Here is a 20,860-nt window from a genome sequence, read left to right as displayed (position 1 = left end):
CTGGTTCTAGTTGTACCTTTCCAACTGACACCAGTTTGTTTGTGTTAAACCTATTAGCCTTAGGGTGGTCTTCTCCCACCCCTCCTATTTTTGTTGAATTTGTTGGCCTTTGAACTCTGTGCACTTTACCACTGCTGACCAGTGTTAAAGTGCTTGTGCTCTCACCCTTAGCTATGGTAGAATTGGCTTACACCCAATTGGCATATTTAATTTACTTGTAAGTCCCTAGTAAAGTACTACATGTACCTAAGGCCTGCCTGTAAATTTAATGCTACTGGTGGGCCTGCAGCACTTATTGTGCCACCCATCTACATAGTCCTTTAAACATATCTCAGATCTGCCATTACAGCCTATGCGAGTAGTTTAAATTGTCATTTCTACATGGCAGGACAAACCCCTTGCAAGGCCACACCTCCTTTTCTAATACCCATACGTCATCCCTAGGGTAGATCCAACAAGGCCCAAAAGGCAAGGTGCATGGTATGTAAACCGCTGGATATATACTTTTAATTTTTACATGAACTGGTAGTGAAAAACCCCTAATTATATTTTTCACTTGTGTGAGCCCTACCTCTCAACAACATTGGATTACCTTATTACATTTAAGAAGTGATCATTTTTATTTGGCAGTAGATCGGAGTCTCATGTTTGGCATCTGAGAAACTGTAGTTAAAATTCCTCTTTAATGGTAAAGTTGATTTTAAGTTACAATTTCAAAATTGCCACTATTATACAGTTGGTATGTTCCTGCCCTAGCTATTTGGTGCCTGCTTCCTGGGTCACACAACTGGGTGTAGTTGGCAGTGCGACTTTGTTTATTCCCTCTCGACAGCAAAACAATAGAGGGATTAGGTGTGCCTGGATGGGCCATTGTAGGAAAGTACCATCTTGCCTGGCATGTTACCCCCATATTTCACTGTATATATGTTGTTTTATTTGTATGTGTCACTGGGACCCTGCCAGCCAGGGCCCCAGTGCTCATAAGTGTGCCCTGTATGTGTTACCTGTGTGATGGCTAACTGTCTCACTGAGGCTCTGACAACCAGAACCTCAGTGGTTATGCTCTCTCATTTTTTTCCAAATTGTCACTAACAGGCTAGTGACCAATTTCACCAATTTACATTGGCATACTGGAACACCCTTATAATTTCCTAGTATATGGTACTGAGGTACCCAGGGTATTGGGGTTCCAGGAGATCCCTATGGGCTGCAGCATTTCTTTTGCCACCCATCGGGAGCTCTGACAATTCTTACACAGGCCTGCCATTGCAGCCTGAGTGAAATAACGTCCACGTTATTTCACAGCCATTTACCACTGCACTTAAGTAACTTATAAGTCACCTATATGTCTAACCTTTACCTGGTAAAGGTTGGGTGCTAAGTTACTTAGTGTGTGGGCACCCTGGCACTAGCCAAGGTGCCCCCACATTGTTCATGGCAAATTCCCAGGACTTTGTGAGTGCCGGGACACCATTACACGCGTGCACTATACATATGTCACTACATATGTATAGCGTCACAATGGTAACTCCGAACATGGCCATGTAACATGTCTAAGATCATGGAATTGTCACCCCAATGCCATTCTGGCATCGAGGAGACAATTCCATGATCCCCCGAGTCTCTAGCACAGACCCGGGTGCTGCCAAACTGCCTTTCCCGGGGTTTCACTGCAGCTGCTGCCAACCCCTCAGACAGGTTTCTGCCCTCCTGGGGTCCAGCCAGGCTTGGCCCAGGAAGGCAGAACAAAGGACTTCCTCAGAGAGAGGGTGTTACACCCTCTCCCTTTGGAAAAAGGTGTCAGGGCTGGGGAGGAGTAGCCTCTCCCAGCCTCTGGAAATGCTTTGATGGGCACAAATGGCTCCCATCTCTGCATAAGCCAGTCTACACTGGTTCAGGGATCCCCCAGCCCTGCACTGGCGTGAAACTGGACAAAGGAAAGGGGAGTGACCACTCCCCTGACCTGCACCTCCCCTGGGAGGTGCCCAGAGCTCCTCCAGTGTGCTCCAGACCTCTGCCATCTTGGAAACAGAGGTGCTGCTGGCACACTGGACTGCTCTGAGTGGCCAGGGCCAGCAGGTGACATCAGAGACTCCTTCTGATAGGCTCTTACCTGTGTTGCTAGCCTATCCTCCTTCCTAAGTAGCCAAACCTCCTTTTCTGGCTATTTAGGGTCTCTGCTTTGGGGAATTCTTTAGATAACGAATGTAAGAGCTCATCAGAGTTCCTCTACATCCCTCTCTTCACCTTCTGCCAAGGAATCGACCGCTGACTGCTCTGGACGCCTGCAAAACTGCAACAAAGTAGCAAAGACGACTACTGCAACCTTGTATCGCTGATGCTGCGGCCTTCTCGACTGTTTTCCTGGTGGTGCATGGTGTGGGGGTAGTCTGCCTCCTCTCTGCACTAGAAGCTCCGAAGAAATCTCCTGTGGGTCGACGGAATCTTTCCCTTGCAACCGCAGGCACCAAAAGACTGCATCACCGGTCCTCTGGGTCCCCTCTCAGCATGACGAGCTTGGTCCCTGGAACTCAGCAACTCTGTCCAAGTGACTCCCACAGTCCAGTGACTCTTCAGTCCAAGTTTGGTGGAGGTAAGTCCTTGCCTCCCCACGCTAGACTGCATTGCTGGGTACCGCATGATTTGCAGCTGCTCTGGCTCCTGTGCACTCTTCCAGGATTTCCTTTGTGCACAGCGAAGCCTGGGTCCCCGGCATTCTAACCTGCAGTGCACGACCTCCTGAGTTGTCCTCCAGCGTCGTGGGACTTTCTTTTGTGACTTCGGGTGAGCTCTGGTTCACTCTTCTTTGTAGTGCCTTTTCCAGCACTTCTGCGGATGCTGCTTGCTTCTGAGTGGGCTCTTTGTCTTGCTGGACACCCCCTCTGTCTCCTCACACAACTGGCGACATCCTGGTCCCTCTTGGGCCACAGCAGCATCCAAAAACCCTAACCATGACCCTTGCAGGTAGCAAGGCTTGTTTGCAATCTCTCTGCACGGAAATACCTCTGCAAGCTTCTTCACAACGTGGGACATCCATCCTCCAAAGAGGAAGTTTCTAGCCCTCTTTGTTCTTGCAGAATCCACAGCTTCTACCATCCGGTGGCAGCTTCTTTGCACCCACAGCTGGCATTTCCTGGGCATCTGCCCACTCCCAACTTGAGTGTGACTCTTGGACTTGGTCCCCTTGTTCCAAAGGTTCTCTCATCAGGAAATCCATCGTTGTTGCATTGCTGGTGTTGGTCTTCCTTGCAGAATTCCCCTATCACGACTTCTGTGCTCTCTGGGGAACTTAGGTGCACTTTACACCTACTTTTCAGGGTCTTGGGGTGGGCTATTTTTCTAACCCTCACTGTTTTCTTACAGTCCCAGCGACCCTCTACAAGCTCACATAGGTTTGGGGTCCATTCGTGGTTCGCATTCCACTTCTAGAGTATATGGTTTGTGTTGCCCCTATACCTATGTGCTCTCATTGCAATCTATTGTGACTGTACATTGCTTGCATTGCTTTCTATTGCTATTACACCATCATTTTGGTATTGTGTACATATATCTTGTGTATATTTGCTATCCTCATACTGAGGGTACTCACTGAGATACTTTTGGCATATTGTCATAAAAATAAAGTACTTTTATTTTTAGTATATCTGTGTATTGTGTTTTCTTATGATATTGTGCATATGACACTAGTGGTATAGTAGGAGCTTTACACGTCTCCTAGTTCAGCCTAAGCTGCTCTGCTAAGCTACCCTTTTCTATCAGCCAAAGCTGCTAGACACCTCTTCTACACTAATAAGGGATACCTGGACCTGGTGCAGAGTGTAAGTACCCCTTGGTACTCACTACAAACCAGGCCAGCCTCCTACATTGGTTGTGCAGTGGTGGGATAAGTACTTGTAACTACTTACCACTTTGTCATTTTGTACTTTTCATAAATGAAAAATATACAAAACAAGTTCAGTGTATGTACATCTAACCAAAAGGTTTTACTTTTCTTCTCTTACTCTATTGCTAAGTGCTGAAAAGTACCTCTAAAACTTTCAAAAAGTTTCTTAAAAGTTGAAAACGTTTTTTTTCTGTTCCTTAAAAAGTTCTGAAACTTTTTCTTTCTTTTTCTGTCCCTTAAACCCTTTTCTATCATGTCTGGTACAGGTCAAACTCTGGATCTGGCCAGCACAGCTTATGACCACCTTAACTGGAAAGGTGTAAGGAGTTTCTGCATTGATAGAGGTTTAGGGGTAGGGAAGAATCCCTCTAGAGAATCGTTAGTTAATATGCTCATTGAACAAGATAAGACCATAGCTGGCACATCTGGTGAGAGATTAGCTGATGGTTCACACTCTGACTCTGGGGTAGCCCCAGTAAAAGTGTTAGAAGGGAACCTTCCCAACCTGCCCCTTAGCAGGCCACCTAGCAGGGCTGGTACTGATGTGAGTTCTCATCACAGTAGAGAGGTTACTCCTTTAGGCCAGGTTGTTAGAGTGCCATCTGTTAGGGACAGGTCTCCCACTGTTCATTCACACCATTCTTCTGTGTCTAAGCATGCCCAACCCACCCACCCTGAAGACAGAGTGTTAGAAAGGGAACTCAATAGATTGAGAGTGGAAGAGTCCAGGCTGAAGCTCAAGAAGCAACAGCTGGATCTAGACAGGGAAGCTTTTGACTTAGAAAGAGAAATACAGAGGTTGGGGTTTGGACCCCATGGTGGCAGCAACAGTATTACAGATAGTAATCCTGTGAAAGAGCACGATTCTAGGAATCTGCACAAGATAGTTCCCCCTTACAAGGAGGGGGATGACATTAACAAGTGGTTTGCTGCACTTGAGAGGGCCTGTGTTGTACATGGGGTCCCTCAAAGGCAGTGGGCTGCTATCCTATGGCTATCTTTCAGTGGAAAGGGTAGGGATAGGCCCCTTACTGTTAAGGAAAGTGATGCCAATAGTTTTACAGTTCCTAAAAATTCACTCCTAGATGGTTATGGCTTAACCACTGAACAGTACAGGATCAAGTTCAGAGAAACCAAAAAGGAGTCTTCACAAGACTGGGTAGACTTTGTTGACCATTCAGTGAAGGCCTTGGAGGGGTGGTTACAGGGCAGTAAAGTTTCTGACTATGAAAGCCTGTATAACTTAATCCTGAGAGAGCATATTCTTAATAATTGTGTGTCTGATTTGTTGCACCGGTATCTAGTGGACTCAGATTTGACCTCTCCCCAAGAATTGGGAAAGAAGGCAGACAAATGGGTCAGAACAAGAGTGAACAGAAAAGTTCATACAGGGGGTGACAAGGATGGCAAGAAGAAGGATGGTAAGTCTTCAGACAAGGGTGGGGACAAATCTAAAAATGAGTATTTATCAGGCCCACAAAAACACTCTGGTGGGGGTGGTGGGCCCAAATCCTCTTCTAATCAAGTTAAGAAACCATTGTGCTATCTGTGTAAAGTAAAAGGCCATTGGACAACTGATGCCAGTTGTCCAAAGAAAAGCACCAAGCCTCCCACTACCACAACCCCTACTGCTACACCTAGTGCCCCTAGTAATAGCAGTGGTGGTGGGAGCAAACCTACTAATAGCCAATCCAAGGGAGTAGCTCGGCTCACTTTTGGTAATTTAGTTGGGGTTGGTCTTGTTAGGGAGACCACAGAGGCTGTGTTAGTCTCTGAAGGTGCCATTGATTTGGCCACCTTGGTTGCTTGTCCCCTTAATATGGATAAGTAGAAGCAACTTCCCCTAATAAATGGTATTGAGGTTCAGGCCTACGGGGACACAGGTGCCAGTGTTACCATGGTAATAGAGAAACTGGTCCACCCTGAACAACACCTACTTCGTCACCAGTACCAAGTGACTGATGCTCATAACAACACTCCTAGCCACCCCATGGCTGTTGTGAATCTCAACCGGGGGGGGGGGGTTAATGGTCCAAAGAAAGTTGTGGTTGCCTCAGATTTACCTGTAGACTGTCTACTACGGAACGATTTAGAGACATCAGCTTGGGCAGAAGTGGAGTTGGAGGCTCATGCAGCAATGCTGGGCATTCCAGGGCATATTTGTGCTTTGACAAGGGCTCAGGCCAAAAAGGAAAAAGGACAGGGTGACTCGGATCTTGGAACAATGGACCAAGTGCTCCCTAAAGCTAGGGTTAGTAAAGGTAAATCCCTACCTACTATCCCTCCCTCTACAGTGGATTCAACTTCTGAGGAAGAAGAATTTCCACCCTGTGCAGAACCTACACCAGAGGAGCTGGAAGCAGACACTGCTGAGCTATTGGGTGGAGGGGGGCCTGCCAGGGAGGAGCTGAGTGTGGTACAGCAGACCTGTCCCACACTAGAGGGTCTAAGACAGCAAGCAGTCAAACAGCAAAATGGGGATGTCAGTGACTCTCACAGAGTTTACTGGGAGGACAACCTCTTGTATACTGAGGCAAGGGACCCTAAACCTGGAGCAGCCAGGAGATTGGTCATTCCCTTGCAATACAGAGAGTTCCTCCTAACTCTAGCCCACGACATTACCTTGGCTGGACATTTGGGACAAATGAAAACTTGGGACAGGCTTGTTCCCTTGTTTCATTGGCCTAGAATGTCAGAGGACACAAAAGAATTTTGTAAGTCCTGTGTCACCTGTCAAGCCAGTGGCAAAACAGGTAGCACCCCAAAGGCACCCCTTATTCCACTACCTGTGGTTGGGGTTCCCTTTGAAAGGGTAGGGGTTGACATAGTTGGCCCCCTTGACCCTCCTACTGCTTCAGGCAATAGGTTTATTTTGGTGGTAGTGGACCATGCCACCAGATATCCTGAAGCAATTCCTCTAAGGACCACTACAGCTCCTGCAGTGGCAAAGGCCCTCCTGGGAATCTTTTCCAGGGTGGGCTTCCCAAAAGAGGTGGTATCAGACAGGGGTAGCAACTTCATGTCTGCTTACTTAAAGGCCATGTGGAAGGAATGTGGTGTAACATACAAATCCCTATCATCCACAAACAAATGGACTGGTTGAGAGGTTTAATAAAACTCTCAAAGGAATGATAATGGGACTCCCTGAAAAACTCCGGAGGAGATGGGATGTCCTGTTACCTTGCCTTCTCTTTGCTTACAGGGAGGTACCCCAGAAAGGAGTGGGCTTCAGCCCCTTTGAACTCCTATTTTGACACCCTGTAAGAGGTCCTCTAACACTTGTGAAGGAGGGTTGGGAACAACCTTTAAAAGCTCCTAAGCAAGACATAGTGGACTATGTACTTGGCCTAAGATCTAGAATGGCTGAGTACATGAAAAAGGTCAGTAAAAACCTTCAGGCCAGCCAAGAGCTCCAAAAGCAATGGCATGACCAGAAGGCTGTTCTGATTCAGTACCAACCAGGGCAGAAAGTGTGGGTCTTGGAGCCTGTGGCCCCAAGAGCACTCCAAGACAAATGGAGTGGTCCCCACATTATTGTTGAGAAAAAGGGAGAAGTCACCCACTTGGTTGACTTGGGCACTGCCAGGAGTCCCCTTAGGGTGCTCCATGTCAATCGCCTGAAACCCTACTATGACAGGGCTGACCTCACCCTGCTCATGGCAACAGATGAAGGACAGGAAGAAGAGAGTGACCCTCTCCCTGATCTCTTCTCTTCAACAGAACAAGATGCTCTAGTGGAAGGTGTAGTTCTGGCAGATTGTCTTCCTGCTGAGCAAAAAGAACACTGCATAAATCTCCTGGGTCAGTTTTCTGAACTCTTTTCTACTGTGCCAGGCACCACTTCTTGGTGTGAGCACACTATAGATACTGGAGACAGCTTGCCTGTCAAAAGTAAGATCTATAGGCAGCCTGACCATGTCAGGGACTGCATAAAACAAGAAGTTCATAAAATGCTTGAACTGGGAGTGGTTGAACACTCTGAAAGTCCATGGGCCTCTCCTGTGGTACTTGTACCAAAGCCTCATTCTAAAGATGGGAAAAAGGAAATTAGATTTTGTGTAGACTACAGAGGTCTCAAGCAGGTAACTAAAACTGATGCTCACCCTATACCCAGGGCAGATGAGCTAATAGATACACTGGCATCTGCCAGTGTATCTAAGCACCTTTGATTTGACTGCAGGGTATTGGCAGATCAAGTTATCAGAGGATGCAAAAGCAAAAACTGCATTTTCAACCATTGGATGGCACTACCAATTCACAGTAATGCCCTTTGGTTTGAAAAATGCACCTGCCACTTTTCAGAGGTTGGTGAATATAGTCCTGCAAGGGTTGGAGGCTTTTAGTGCAGCATATCTAGATGATATAGCTGTCTTTAGCTCCACCTGGGATGATCACCTGGTCCACCTGTGGAAAGTTTTGGAGGCCCTGCAAAAGGCAGGCCTCACTATCAAGGCTTCAAAGTGCCAGATAGGGCAGGGAAAAGTGGTTTATCTGGGACACCTGGTAGGTGGAGAACAGATTGCACCACTTCAGGGGAAAATCCAAACTATCATAGATTGGGTTCCCCCTACAACTCAAACCCAGGTGAGAGCCTTCTTAGGCCTCACTGGGTACTACAGGAGGTTCATAAAGAACTATGGCTCCATTGCAGCCCCTCTTAATGATCTCACTTCAAAGAAGATGCCTAAAAAGGTATTGTGGACAGCTAGCTGTCAGAAAGCTATTGAGGAGCTGAAACAGGCCATGTGCTCTGCACCTGTCCTAAAAAGCCCCTGTTACTCCAAACAATTAATTGTCCAAACTGACGCATCTGAATTAGGGGTAGGGGCAGTCTTATCACAACTTAATTCTGAGGGCCAGGATCAACCTGTTGCTTTTATCAGCAGGAGGTTGACCCCTAGAGAAAAGCATTGGTCTGCCTTAGAGAGGGAGGCCTTTGCTGTGGTCTGGGCACTGAAGAAGTTGAGGCCATACCTGTTTGGCACTCACTTCATTGTTCAGACAGACCACAAACCTCTACTTTGGCTAAAACAAATGAAAGGTGAAACCCCTAAATTGTTGAGGTGGTCCATATCTCTATAGGGAATGGACTATACAGTGGAACATAGACCTGGGAGTACCCACTCCAATGCAGATGGACTCTCCAGATATTTCCACTTAGACAATGAAGACTCATCAGGTCATGGCTAGTCTTATTGTCCTTCGTTTGGTGGGGGGTTGTGTAGGAAAGTACCATCTTGCCTGGCATGTTACCCCCATATTTCACTGTATATATGTTGTTTTAGTTGTATGTGTCACTGGGACCCTGCCAGCCAGGGCCCCAGTGCTCATAAGTGTGCCCTGTATGTGTTACCTGTGTGATGACTAACTGTCTCACTGAGGCTCTGCTAACCAGAACCTCAGTGGTTATGCTCTCTCATTTCTTTCCAAATTGTCACTAACAGGCTAGTGACCAATTTCACCAATTTACATTGGCATACTGGAACACCCTTATAATTCCCTAGTATATGGTACTGAGGTTACCAGGGTATTGGGGTTCCAGGAGATCCCTATGGGCTGCAACATTTCTTTTGCCACCCATAGGGAGCTCTGACAATTCTTACACAGGCCTGCCATTGCAGCCTGAGTGAAATAACGTCCACGTTATTTCACAGCCATTTACCACTGCACTTAAGTAACTTATAAGTCACCTATATGTCTAACCTTTACCTGGTAAAGGTTGGGTGCTAAGTTACTTAGTGTGTGGGCACCTTGGCACTAGCCAAGGTGCCCCCACATTGTTCAGGGCAAATTCCCCGGACTTTTTGAGTGCGGGGACACCATTACACATGTGCACTATACATATGTCACTACCTATGTATAGCGTCACAATGGTAACTCCGAACATGGCCATGTAACATGTCTAAGATCATGGAATTGTCACCCCAATGCCATTCTGGCATTGGGGAGACAATTCCATGATCCCCCGAGTTTCTAGCTCAGACCCGGGTACTGTCAAACTACCTTTCCCGGGGTTTCACTGCAGCTGCTGCTGCTGCCAACCCCTCAGACAGGTTTCTGCCCTCCTGGGGTCCAGCAAGGCTTGGCCCAGGAAGGCAGAACAAAGGACTTCCTCAGAGAGAGGGTGTTACACCCTCTCCCTTTGGAAAAAGGTGTCAGGGCTGGGGAGGAGTAGCCTCCCCCAGCCTCTGGAAACACTTTGATGGGCACAAATGGTGCCCATCTCTGCATAAGCCAGTCTACGACGGTTCAGGGATCCCCCAGCCCTGCTCTGGCGCGAAACTGGACAAAGGAAAGGGGAGTGACCACTCCCCTGACCTGCACCTCCCCTGGGAGGTGTCCAGAGCTCCTCCAGTGTGCTCCAGACCTCTGCCATCTTGGAAACAGAGGTGCTGCTGGCACACTGGACTGCTCTGAGTGGCCAGGGCCAGCAGGTGACGTCAGAGCCTCCTTCTGATAGGCTCTTACCTGTGTTGCTAGCCTATCCTCCTTCCTAAGTAGCCAAACCTCCTTTTCTGGCTACTTAGGGTCTCTGCTTTGGGGAATTCTTTAGATAACGAATGCAAGAGCTCATCAGAGTTCCTCTGCATCTCTCTCTTCACCTTCTGCAAAGGAATCGACCGCTGACTGCTCTGGACGCCTGAAAAACTGCAACAAAGTAGCAAAGACGACTACTGCAACCTTGTATCGCTGATCCCGCGGCCTTCTCGACTGTTTTCCTGGTGGTGCATGCTATGGGGGTAGTATGCCTCCTCTCTGCACTAGAAGCTCCGAAGAAATCTCCAGTGGGTCGACGGAATCTTCCCCCTGCAACCGCAGGCACCAAAAGACTGCATCACCGGTCATCTGGGTCCCCTCTCAGCACGACGAGCGTGGTCCCTGGAACTCAGCAACTCTGTCCAAGTGACTCCTACAGTCCAGTGACTCTTCAGTCCAAGTTTGGTGGAGGTAAGTCCTTGCCTCCCCACGCTAGACTGCATTGCTGGGTACCGCATGATTTGCAGCTGTTCCGGCTCCTGTGCACTCTTCCAGGATTTCCTTTGTGCACAGCCAAGCCTGGGTCCCCGACGTTCTAACCTGCAATGCACGACCTCCTGAGTTGTCCTCCGGCGTCGTGGGACCTTCTTTTGTGACTTCGGGTGAGCTCCGGTTCACTCTTCTTTGTAGTGCCTGTTCCGGCACTTCTGCGGGTGCTGCTTGCTTCTGAGTGGGCTCTTTGTCTTGCTGGACGCCCCCTCTGTCTCCTCACACAATTGGTGACATCCTGGTCCCTCCTGGGCCACAGCAGCATCCAAAAACCCTAACCGCGACCCTTGCAGCTAGCAAGGCTTGTTTGCGGTCTTTCTGCACGGAAACACATCTGCAAGCTTTTTTAGGACGTGTGACATCCATCCTCCAAAGGGGAAGTTTCTAGCCCTCTTTGTTCTTGCAGAATCCACAGCTTCTACCATCCAGTGGCAGCTTCTTTGCACTCACAGCTGGCATTTCCTGGGCATCTGCCCACTCCCGACTTGAGTGTGACTCTTGGACTTGGTCCCCTTCTTCCACAGGTTCTCTCATCAAGAAATCCATCATTGTTGCATTGCTGGTGTTGGTCTTCCTTGCAGAATTCCCCTATCACGACTTCTGTGCTCTCTGGGGAACTTAGGTGCACTTTACACCTACTTTTCAGGGTCTTGGGGTGGGCTATTTTTCTAACCCTCACTGTTTTCTTACAGTCCCAGCGACCCTCTACAAGCTCACATAGGTTTGGTGTCCATTCGTGGTTCGCATTCCACTTCTAGAGTATATGGGTTGTGTTGCCCCTATACCTATGTGCTCTCATTGCAATCTATTGTGACTGTACATTGCTTGCATTGCTTTCTATTGCTATTACTGCATAATTTTGGTATTGTGTACATATATCTTGTGTATATTTGCTATCCTCATACTGAGGGTACTCACTGAGATACTTTTGGCATATTGTCATAAAAATAAAGTACCTTTATTTTTAGTATATCTGTGTATTGTGTTTTCTTATGATATTGTGCATATGACACTAGTGGTATAGTAGGAGCTTTACACGTGTCCTAGTTCAGCCTAAGCTGCTCTGCTAAGCTACCCTTTTCTATCAGCCAAAGCTACTAGACACCTCTTCTACACTAATAAGGGATACCTGGACCTGGTGCAGAGTGTAAGTACCCCTTGGTACTCACTACAAACCAGGCCAGCCTCCTACAGCCATCAAATAGCAGGATTGGGGAGCGGAGCTAAGTACAGTCCCTCTTGCAACTAAATAGGCTGTGCTCTGCCTTTACACAAAGGACTTGGAATAACTGAATTGTTCAAGTAGCCAGCTTGAAGGAGGGAAGCTTAACCCCTTTGGTGCCAGGCCTTTTCCCCCTCAGGTGCTAGGCCTTTTTTGGCAATTTGGAGCAGTTCGCCCTTAGGCCCTCATAACTTTTTGTCCACATAAGCTACCAACCCCAAATTTGCGTCCTTTTTTTACAACATTCTAGGGATTCTAGAGGTACCCAGAGCTTGTGGGTTCCCCTGAAGGAGACCAAGAAATTAGCCAAAATACAGCAAAAATGTCCTTAAAAAACAACAATGAGAAAAAGGGCTGCAGAAGAAGGCTTGCGGTTTTTCCCTCAAAATGGCATCAACAAAGGGCTTGCGGTGGTAAAATCACCAGCTTCCCAGCTTTCAGGAACAGGCAGACTTGAATCAGAAAACCCAATGTTTCAACACAATTTTGGCATTTTACTGGGACATACCCCATTTTTATTATTTTTTGTGCTTTCAGCCTCCTTCCATTTAGTGACAGAAATGGGTGTGAAACCATTGCTGGATCCCAGAAAGTTGAACATTTAGACAGTAGACAAAATTCTGAATTCAGCAAGGGGTAATTTGTGTAGATCCTACAAGGTTTTCCTACAGAAAATAATAGCTGAAATAAAAAAATATTGAAATTGGGATAAAAAAACAGCAATTTTTCTCAACGTTTTACTCTGTAACTTTCCTGCGATGTCAGATTTTTGAAAACAATATTCTGTTACGTCTGCTGGACTCTTCTGGTTGCGGGGATATATAGGGCTTGTAGGTTCATCAAGAACCCTAGGTACCCAGAGCCAATAAATGAGCTGCACTTTGCAATAGGTTTTCATTCTATACCGGGTATACAGCAATTCATTTGCTGAAACATAAAGAGTGAAATATAGGCATCAAGAAAACCTTTGTATTTCAAAAGTGGGCACAAGATAAGGTGTTGAGAAGCAGTGGTTATTTGCACATCTCCGAATTCCGGGGTGTCCATACTAGCATGTGAATTACAGGGCATTTCTCAAATAGGCGTCTTTTTTACACACTGACTTACATTTGGAAGTAAAAAATGTAGAGAAAGACAAGGGGCAATAACACTTGTTTTGCTATTCTGTGTTCCCCCAAGTCTCCCGATAAAAATGGTACCTCACTTGCGTGTGTAAGATTAATGCTCACGACAAGAAATGCAACATGAACACATCACATTTTTACACTGAAATCTGACGTGTTTTTTGCAAGGTGACTTGTGGGGCTCTCACCAGGTTCTGTCACCCTGAATTCTTTGCAAACCTCAATATTTGGGCAAAAACACACTTTTTCCTCTCATTTCGGTGACAGAAAGTTCTGGAATCTGAGAGGAGCTACGAATTTCCTCCCACCCAGCGTTCCCCCAAGTCTACCGATAAAAATGGTACCTCACTTGTGTGGGTACGCCTAGAGCCCGCAAAAGGAAATGCCCCAAAACACTATGTGAACACATCAAAATAATCAAATACTAAACTACCTGTTTTTTCGGGGCGGGGGAAGAACCTGCGTTTTTGGTCCTGGGCTCAGCAGCCATATATGGAAACCTACCAAACCCAAACATTTCTGAAAACTAAACACCAGAGGGAATCCAAGGAGGTGTGACTTGCATGGATCCCCTAATGTTTTTTTACCCAAAATCCTCAGCAAACCTCAAATGTAGCTAAAAAATCACATTTGTCCCACATTTCTGTGAGAGATACCCTCTTCTTTTGAAAAAAAAAATCTTCCCTGGTCTCTGGTGGGCTTTCTGCACCCCCCCTTGGGGGCAGATAAGCCTTCCAAAAATAGGCCAAGCTGCCCTCAAGGGGGGGGCAGATATGGCCAACAGTAATGTGCCCCCATGGGGAGCGACCTTTACCCAAGGGGCTGCCCCCCTAAAGAAAACACACACATATACACACACCAATCCCTGGTGCCTAAGTGGTTTCTGCCCCCCCGGGGGCAGATCGGCCTAATAGAAATACGCTGATCTGCCCCCAAGGGGAGCAGAAATGGCCTAAAATAAAACATTCCCTGGTGTCTAGTGGGCATTTCTGCTGCCCGGTCGCATCGCGATCGGGCAGCAGAAATGCTTGCAGAGAAATGAAAGGAAAGTCCTTTCCTTTCATGCCTCTGCCAGCACCTTCCCCCGAGCAGAAGTGAAATGCTGAGCATTTCTCTTTTGCATCGCGCTGGAAGGGGAGCTGACCTCTGATTAGGTCAGCACGCAATCGCGTGCTGACGTCATCAGGCGTCACTGGGAGGTTATCAAGGAGGGTCGGGTGGAAGCGGAAGCAATTCCCCTTTCATCCCTGACGGGGGGGTGTTCGTGGGCCAGGTGCAGGATGAGCTGGTCTCCTCCTCAGCACAAGAGCGCCGTGGCCCATGGCGAGACCAGCTCGTCCAAGGCACCCTAGGGATTAAAGAACTTCAAAGGATTTTCTCTAGAAACTTCTTCCACTTCAAAGCGAGCGCCAGATATATACATACTGGACCCTCAGACTCAACTCTTCAGTACATATCTCGTCCTGTGGAAGTCTCAGAAGACGGACTACTGTATTGTTTTGCTGCAAGAAGGACTGACACTCTGCTGCCCTGCTGTGTTGCCATGATGCCCTTCTGTCTGAGTAAGAAGTACTGGACATGCAACTTGGACTGAGGACCACCAAAGGGACTCCAAGGGCTAGTTGACTGGCCTTGTGATTAGAGCCTCAAGGCCATCAAAGGCTTCCCAACATGCTGCATCAGTCCCTGGACCCAGCTGAATCGAATTCCTGCCCCCTAAGTGGTGCCACCCCAGTCCTGAGTTGTGGAAGGTGGACCTGAAGGTGCACTGCCCATCTGTGGTCTCAGCAGAACCAACGCAGTGCATTACATCACCTTGCCAAAGTCTGCATTGGAACCACTGTACAATGCATTCCAGATGCAGGACTTTGCATCTCAGCCTTGCAGACCATCGGAACTGCTGCTGCACGTTGCAGCTCCGCGCAATGACCTTGCATCGTCCACTGTAGCTTACGGGATCTATTGCTGTGTGACACATCTTAATGCAAGGACGTCACATTGCCCACAGCAGCCCCGGGAACCATTCCTGCATGGCTTATCTCCTTGCACAGACCTTGCATCACCTCAGGTGCACAGCACATCCTCAACGCAGTACTTCACATCGTTCCGCAACCATGATTTAAGGTACTCTGTTCAACAGGTCTAACTTGGTCCCCATATCCGCCTGTGCTCCATTGCAGTCCGCCTGAACTTGTGGTTCTGTCCTCGTCTGGCATCACCTGATAGCACAGTTAGTACTTTGTGCTTTTTGGCACTTTTTCACTTAAATCTTAAAAACTGCATATTATTGGTTCTGTTGATCAGATTTTTGTCATTTTGGTCTTAAATTTTTTAATAAATTTTAATTTGATTTTTCTTCTGTTATGTCTTCCCTTCATTACTCTATGTAGTGCTGCACAAATACTATACACATTGCCATTAAGTTAACCCTGATTGTTATTGTGCCAAGCTACCAGGGAGATAAGCACGGGTGAATTTGGGGTTTGCTTGTGTTTCACTCTGATATAGATTGTGGTTGCTTGTGGAGTCCCCCGGGGTTCGATACTGCCTCCAATCATCTCCTACCTTTTCATGGAGCTCCTTGGTGCTCTACCCACAGATAGCCGCATCAACTCTCACCAATATGCTGATGGTGCTTGACCTATATGAGGTGTGAAAAATGCACCCAGAGCAGAAATAATGGCCTGAATCTGGGGAGGCGCCTTTCTTCCCCTTACAGGAAGATCAGGTAAGGTAGACCCAGGGACTTCGTTAACTTATAAAGATCCTGTCCCTTCACGAGCAAATATAAGATGTAAGGTGATACCTGAGGAAAGCAAACATTTGTTCCCCCAGCCAGTCAGGCTCCAAATCCAATGGAAGGGAATCTAACTGCAAACCACTCTTGAAGGTTCCTGCTTTTTTCCTTTTTGAGGAAAAATAAGTGCCAGGCCATAAAAATGAGTGCCGTTGTGCCCTACCTGCAACCACTGACTCAAATAAAGCACTGCAGACACACATACTCACTCATACGCACACCTTCTTACACACTCACTCATAAACATGCACACATCATACATTTAAAAAAAGTTTTTCAGTTATATCAGCTACCAGCCAAGATCCTATTCAAGCTCTGGGTACTCCATTTTCTGTTTCAAATATAGTGAATAAAAAGTTTATCATTCACTATGTGGGCAGTAAATAATTTGTAGAAAACAAGGAGGCTGGCGCCCTGACACCCGTGTAGGTGAGCTACCTCTGCGTTCTTGGCATTGATTTTGTCACCTCTGAGGCCACGAATAGCAAAGATAGTGACAGGTGTTGCCAGAGGAATGTGAAGGGTCATAGCTGTGATCCCTGAAGGCTCCAAATGACGTGCAATAATAGCTGATAATGCCTGGGTTCAGTCACCCTGAAAAGCAGCCCATTGGTTATTCCCTTACCAGGAGTCTTCCTGTGCCCTCTATGGCCAGCCCAAGCTTGCGTTTCTTACTCTGCATGTAGAAAAGTGCCACAGACCGGAATTACTAATGTCCTAGAAATACCGACGTTAGGCGTGCTGTCTCACTATTCTCAGCATTACTATGAGAGGTCTTTGCCATGGGCATAGCTGCCAATGTTGCATCACTACTAGAACCCATGTGTCTGAGCCCCTCTTCACCCCAACTATTGTTGTCTTTTACTAGCTAACAATGCAAACAAGGGCCCATTTTCTTCCTTTCATCGGGCCCGTGGTACCCTTGCCACGCCACAGTGCTTTGCACATGCAGAAGTTTAGTGCTAGCGTCAAATTGTTGTGGGCACTTTGCACGAGTTGATGACAGGACATGCAGGTCTGGGCAAGATGTTAATTACGATGGAGTAATTGGCGTAATTTTGGAAGTTTTGCATAACAACATTGCACAAAAATACCAAGATTACGCCATTAATTCACATTGTGTAATTTCGCGCACAACTTTTAATGCAAGTTGTGCCGTTTTGGTAATTTTTTAACAAGAACGGCATTTCAGGTACATTATTTTCCCGAGTAGACTATTTGGGTAAATTTTTAGTGAAAAACTATACATCTGAACACAAGTGTTTATAGCGCGAGCAGGAGTTCCTCTAGTATGGATGGTCAAGAAATTATACATAATTTTGAGTATTTTCCCAGTAATTTTGCGAATTTTTGCTACTCAAAATTACACAAATTACGCCTACCTATAGTTATGATGCCAGGTCAGTCCATCATTTGTTCCGTATGTCAGTCAGGTTGGAGACTTAAGCTGTGTATAAACCATGTACCACCGAATACTGAATACAATTAAAATCCAGCTGGCTAGGACAGAATGTTTAGACCTTTTTTATGACCCGCGGGTTCATTGGTTGTCTTTGTCTTTAATAGCATTTCACTTCCGACAATAAAATGAAGTTGCCTGTGAGAAATATTTTCTTTTATAGCTATGTTATGTTCTTCAGCTTTGAATTCTGTCAAGTTGTAAAAGTGTTTCCGCCCGGTTTCGAACCGGGGACCTTTCGCGTGTGAGGCGAACGTGATAACCACTACACTACGGAAACCCACATGATTGTCCTGTTGAGGTGAACTCTCAGGACTTTTGTTTCCCACTCGGTGTAGAGTATTCTGCATATTTTGACTGTCACCCTGACTTTGAGGATTTCCGATATTATGAACGTTTTAGAGTTATTTTCATAACATTTTATTAAGAAGAAAAACGTCCATTTTCTAAACTCCATTTTGCACCTTTTTATATGTTTCAGGCAGTCTGACTTGAAGAACAGGGAACCACGAATGTGGAGACAGAGGAGTTTTGTCGCGGGGGCGGGGGGAGCTGCACCCCCCACAGCTCGTAAACCTGCCCCCCCGAGGGGGGATCCTGAGCTGCAGAATAAAAACACAACATCTTTCCCTGGTGACTCGTTCTGTGACTTTTGTCATTTCCTGCCGCAGTGACTCCCCTTTCCAGTAACGCTGCAAAAAGACAATATTTTCCCTTAAGAATCAATGGCAAACGACTTTTACGCACAATATCCAGAATGTCGGGGAGAGACGATTATGTTCTGTGCCCAATAAGGACAGGAGGCGGGAAACCTTTTGTATTGAGGCTCGTGAGTCATCAGTAGAAACACTTGTGACTCTCGCCCCCTCTCTGGGCAGGAAGCCGTCTGACTGCAGGGACAAACGTCAAGAAAGGAAACTGGGCACTAGGATGTGTCGTCCTCGTATAAACTTTCAATTCAGCCACTAGTGCTACTTGCAACACTGTCAGGATGGCCGAGCGGTCTAAGGCGCTGCGTTCAGGTCGCAGTCTCCTCTGGAGGCGTGGGTTCGAATCCCACTTCTGACATATTTTCTTTAATTTTGATACTTTCTTTTGCACTTGTTTTTACTACCTTCCACTGAATTACAAACGAGTTCAACAGTATATAAACATAATGTTTTAGTAAATTAGCGCTACGGTCTATTTTCCCTTTCTTCAACTTCATGCATGCAGGTGGCTTTTGAGACAGTAAATCACAGAATGGCCAACAAATCGAGCAAAGGGGCCTTAGATAAAGACCTTGACTCTCTTTCTCAAGAGCGTGGCTATCAATGGTGCAGCAGGTTCAGTGGCACCAGGGTGTTTCAATTACAGCTGTATGTTTATTGCTTCCATACTCCGGGAATGGGGGTTCAACCTCCATGCTTGAATAACGACACCCTTACTAGGGACCTGCTCTGATTGGAAGAGGCACCCCTACGCAGGTTGCACTCGAATGTCGCAGGAGACCACGGGGCAGCCTCAGCACACAGCCCAATATAAATAATCCTCACTGCAGGGCGTTGCCACAAATGGTGCTCCCAGATGTTCATTATGTTATGTCTTCTGAACTCATGGGGATTTGGAAAAATACAAGTGTCACAGAAAGAACAAGTGTAGCATATGAGCCACATCCATTCAGCAGCAAATCAGCCACACCTATTCAGCAGCAAATGAACCACACCCATTCGGCAGCAAATAAGACACGCCCATTCAGCAGCGAATGAGCCACACCCATTCAGCAGCAAATAAGCCATGCCCATTCATCAGCGAATGAGCCACACCCATTCAGCAATGAATAAGCCACACCCATTCAGCAATGAATGAGCCACACCCATTCAGCAGCAAATGAGCCACGCCCATTCAGCAGCAAATGAGCCACGCCCATTCAGCAAGATAAGGATATGACCTGTAGCGGGTGGTGCACTTTGGAGTGCGCTATTGCAAATATATTTTTAAAGCCTGGTGTGGTAGAGCACCGTCATTTACAGAAAGCACATTTTCAATTGAAATGGCCACAAACTTCCCACTGACATGCAGTTTTACTGATAAAAAAATATATAGCATGCAAACAAAAATGTGTAGAAATCACTTTTCAACATATTTATCATTTGCACAGCATCAATTGTCTTGATTTGCTCCTATTAAAATCTTTGTTTCCATCACACTTCAGAATTACAAAAAAAATGTGGTGTGTGCTCAGAAAAAAAACTGACATCCTACAGAAGTGGTTCTCAACCTTTTGACTCCTGTGGACCCCCACATAATCATTACTGTAACCCAGGGTCCCCAATGAATCGCTATTGGAATCTTTATACATACCCCATATGGTGAAGCTCTGAATGGATTGGTATTGTCACTAAACCTAATCTTTCCCTTGGGCAATAAGGATAGACAGAATTAAAATGTACCCACATTTACTGCTCGGGGACAGGGTTCTATAAACTGATTTTGTTTTAATCTCAAGTGATTTGGCCCAGTGCTCAGTTGATTACAATATTCACTCCCTTCCATTTAGTGACCACAATCCCGTTGGTTCAAGAATCAACTATCTTAATATATATAGACCATTCCCAAAAGTAACACCTCAGCTATTATGCTAGCAAAAAACGGGGTGCCTCTTGGGTGGGACGCTATTAAACTGAAAGAATTTTCAGAAAACCTCTTTATAAATAACTACAGGGATCTTTTGGGTTGTCTTTCGGTGTCACCTAACCTTGCAAACATTTTATCTAATTTTAAAGTTCTATGTAATAATATTGTATGTGGGTTGACCCCAAATAATCCCCCTAAAATCTGTCAGGGTCATGCCTGGTTCTCCAAAGAATGTACATGCGCACAGCGGGGGCTAAAAGTATCCACTAATGCCACGCCACGCGATATCTTAAAACTTAGACTGGCGAGATCTCATTCCAGAGGAAGCTAATGGCCTCCAGGAACTCCTTGAAGGCTTCAGTGAGTTTATGTTGGGCCTCAAGCTGAAAGTTAAATAGCAGAAGTAATTTGTAATGTTTTGTGGCCCAAGCAATCTTAAATAGAGATCCTTTGATCTAGGAGGTAAGTTGAGTGAAAAAACCTCCACTTTTAATTATTTTGGTTTTTATTCCACAAAAACAGGAGATGGGAGAGGTTAACAACTGTCAGAGGACAACAAATGGGGGCGTCGGTGGAGGAATCTCTAAGTTTTCCTCTAAACTGGGGTATAAACCCGTCCAGGAGCCTCCAGGTTTATAGTAGTAAGTGCACAGCATTAGGCACTCACGGGCAGGAGTTTGGGGTTCTGCTCCTGCAGGGAAGCCTCAAGCTGTGGAAAACACATTTCTGTGTA

At 46.4% G+C, this 20,860-nt stretch overlaps 1 protein-coding gene and 2 non-coding genes across 3 annotated transcripts in view; 1 reads left to right on the top strand and 2 right to left on the bottom strand.

The window, feature by feature from the left end:
• The window catches only part of LOC138276470 (neurofilament medium polypeptide-like), a 120,050-nt gene that overhangs the window by 93,566 nt on the left and 5,624 nt on the right, over positions 1–20,860 (bottom strand). The window lies entirely within an intron of this gene.
• Positions 17,719–17,791, bottom strand: TRNAV-CAC (transfer RNA valine (anticodon CAC)). The gene has a single exon. It is a non-coding gene; the product is annotated as a tRNA-Val (tRNA).
• On the top strand, positions 18,497–18,579 carry TRNAL-CAG (transfer RNA leucine (anticodon CAG)). The gene has a single exon. It is a non-coding gene; the product is annotated as a tRNA-Leu (tRNA).

This window comes from Pleurodeles waltl, unplaced genomic scaffold (assembly GCF_031143425.1).
Source record: "Pleurodeles waltl isolate 20211129_DDA unplaced genomic scaffold, aPleWal1.hap1.20221129 scaffold_39, whole genome shotgun sequence".
In the NCBI taxonomy this organism is placed as follows: Eukaryota; Metazoa; Chordata; class Amphibia; order Caudata; family Salamandridae; genus Pleurodeles; species Pleurodeles waltl.
This window is presented reverse-complemented; position numbering and strand designations above follow the sequence as displayed.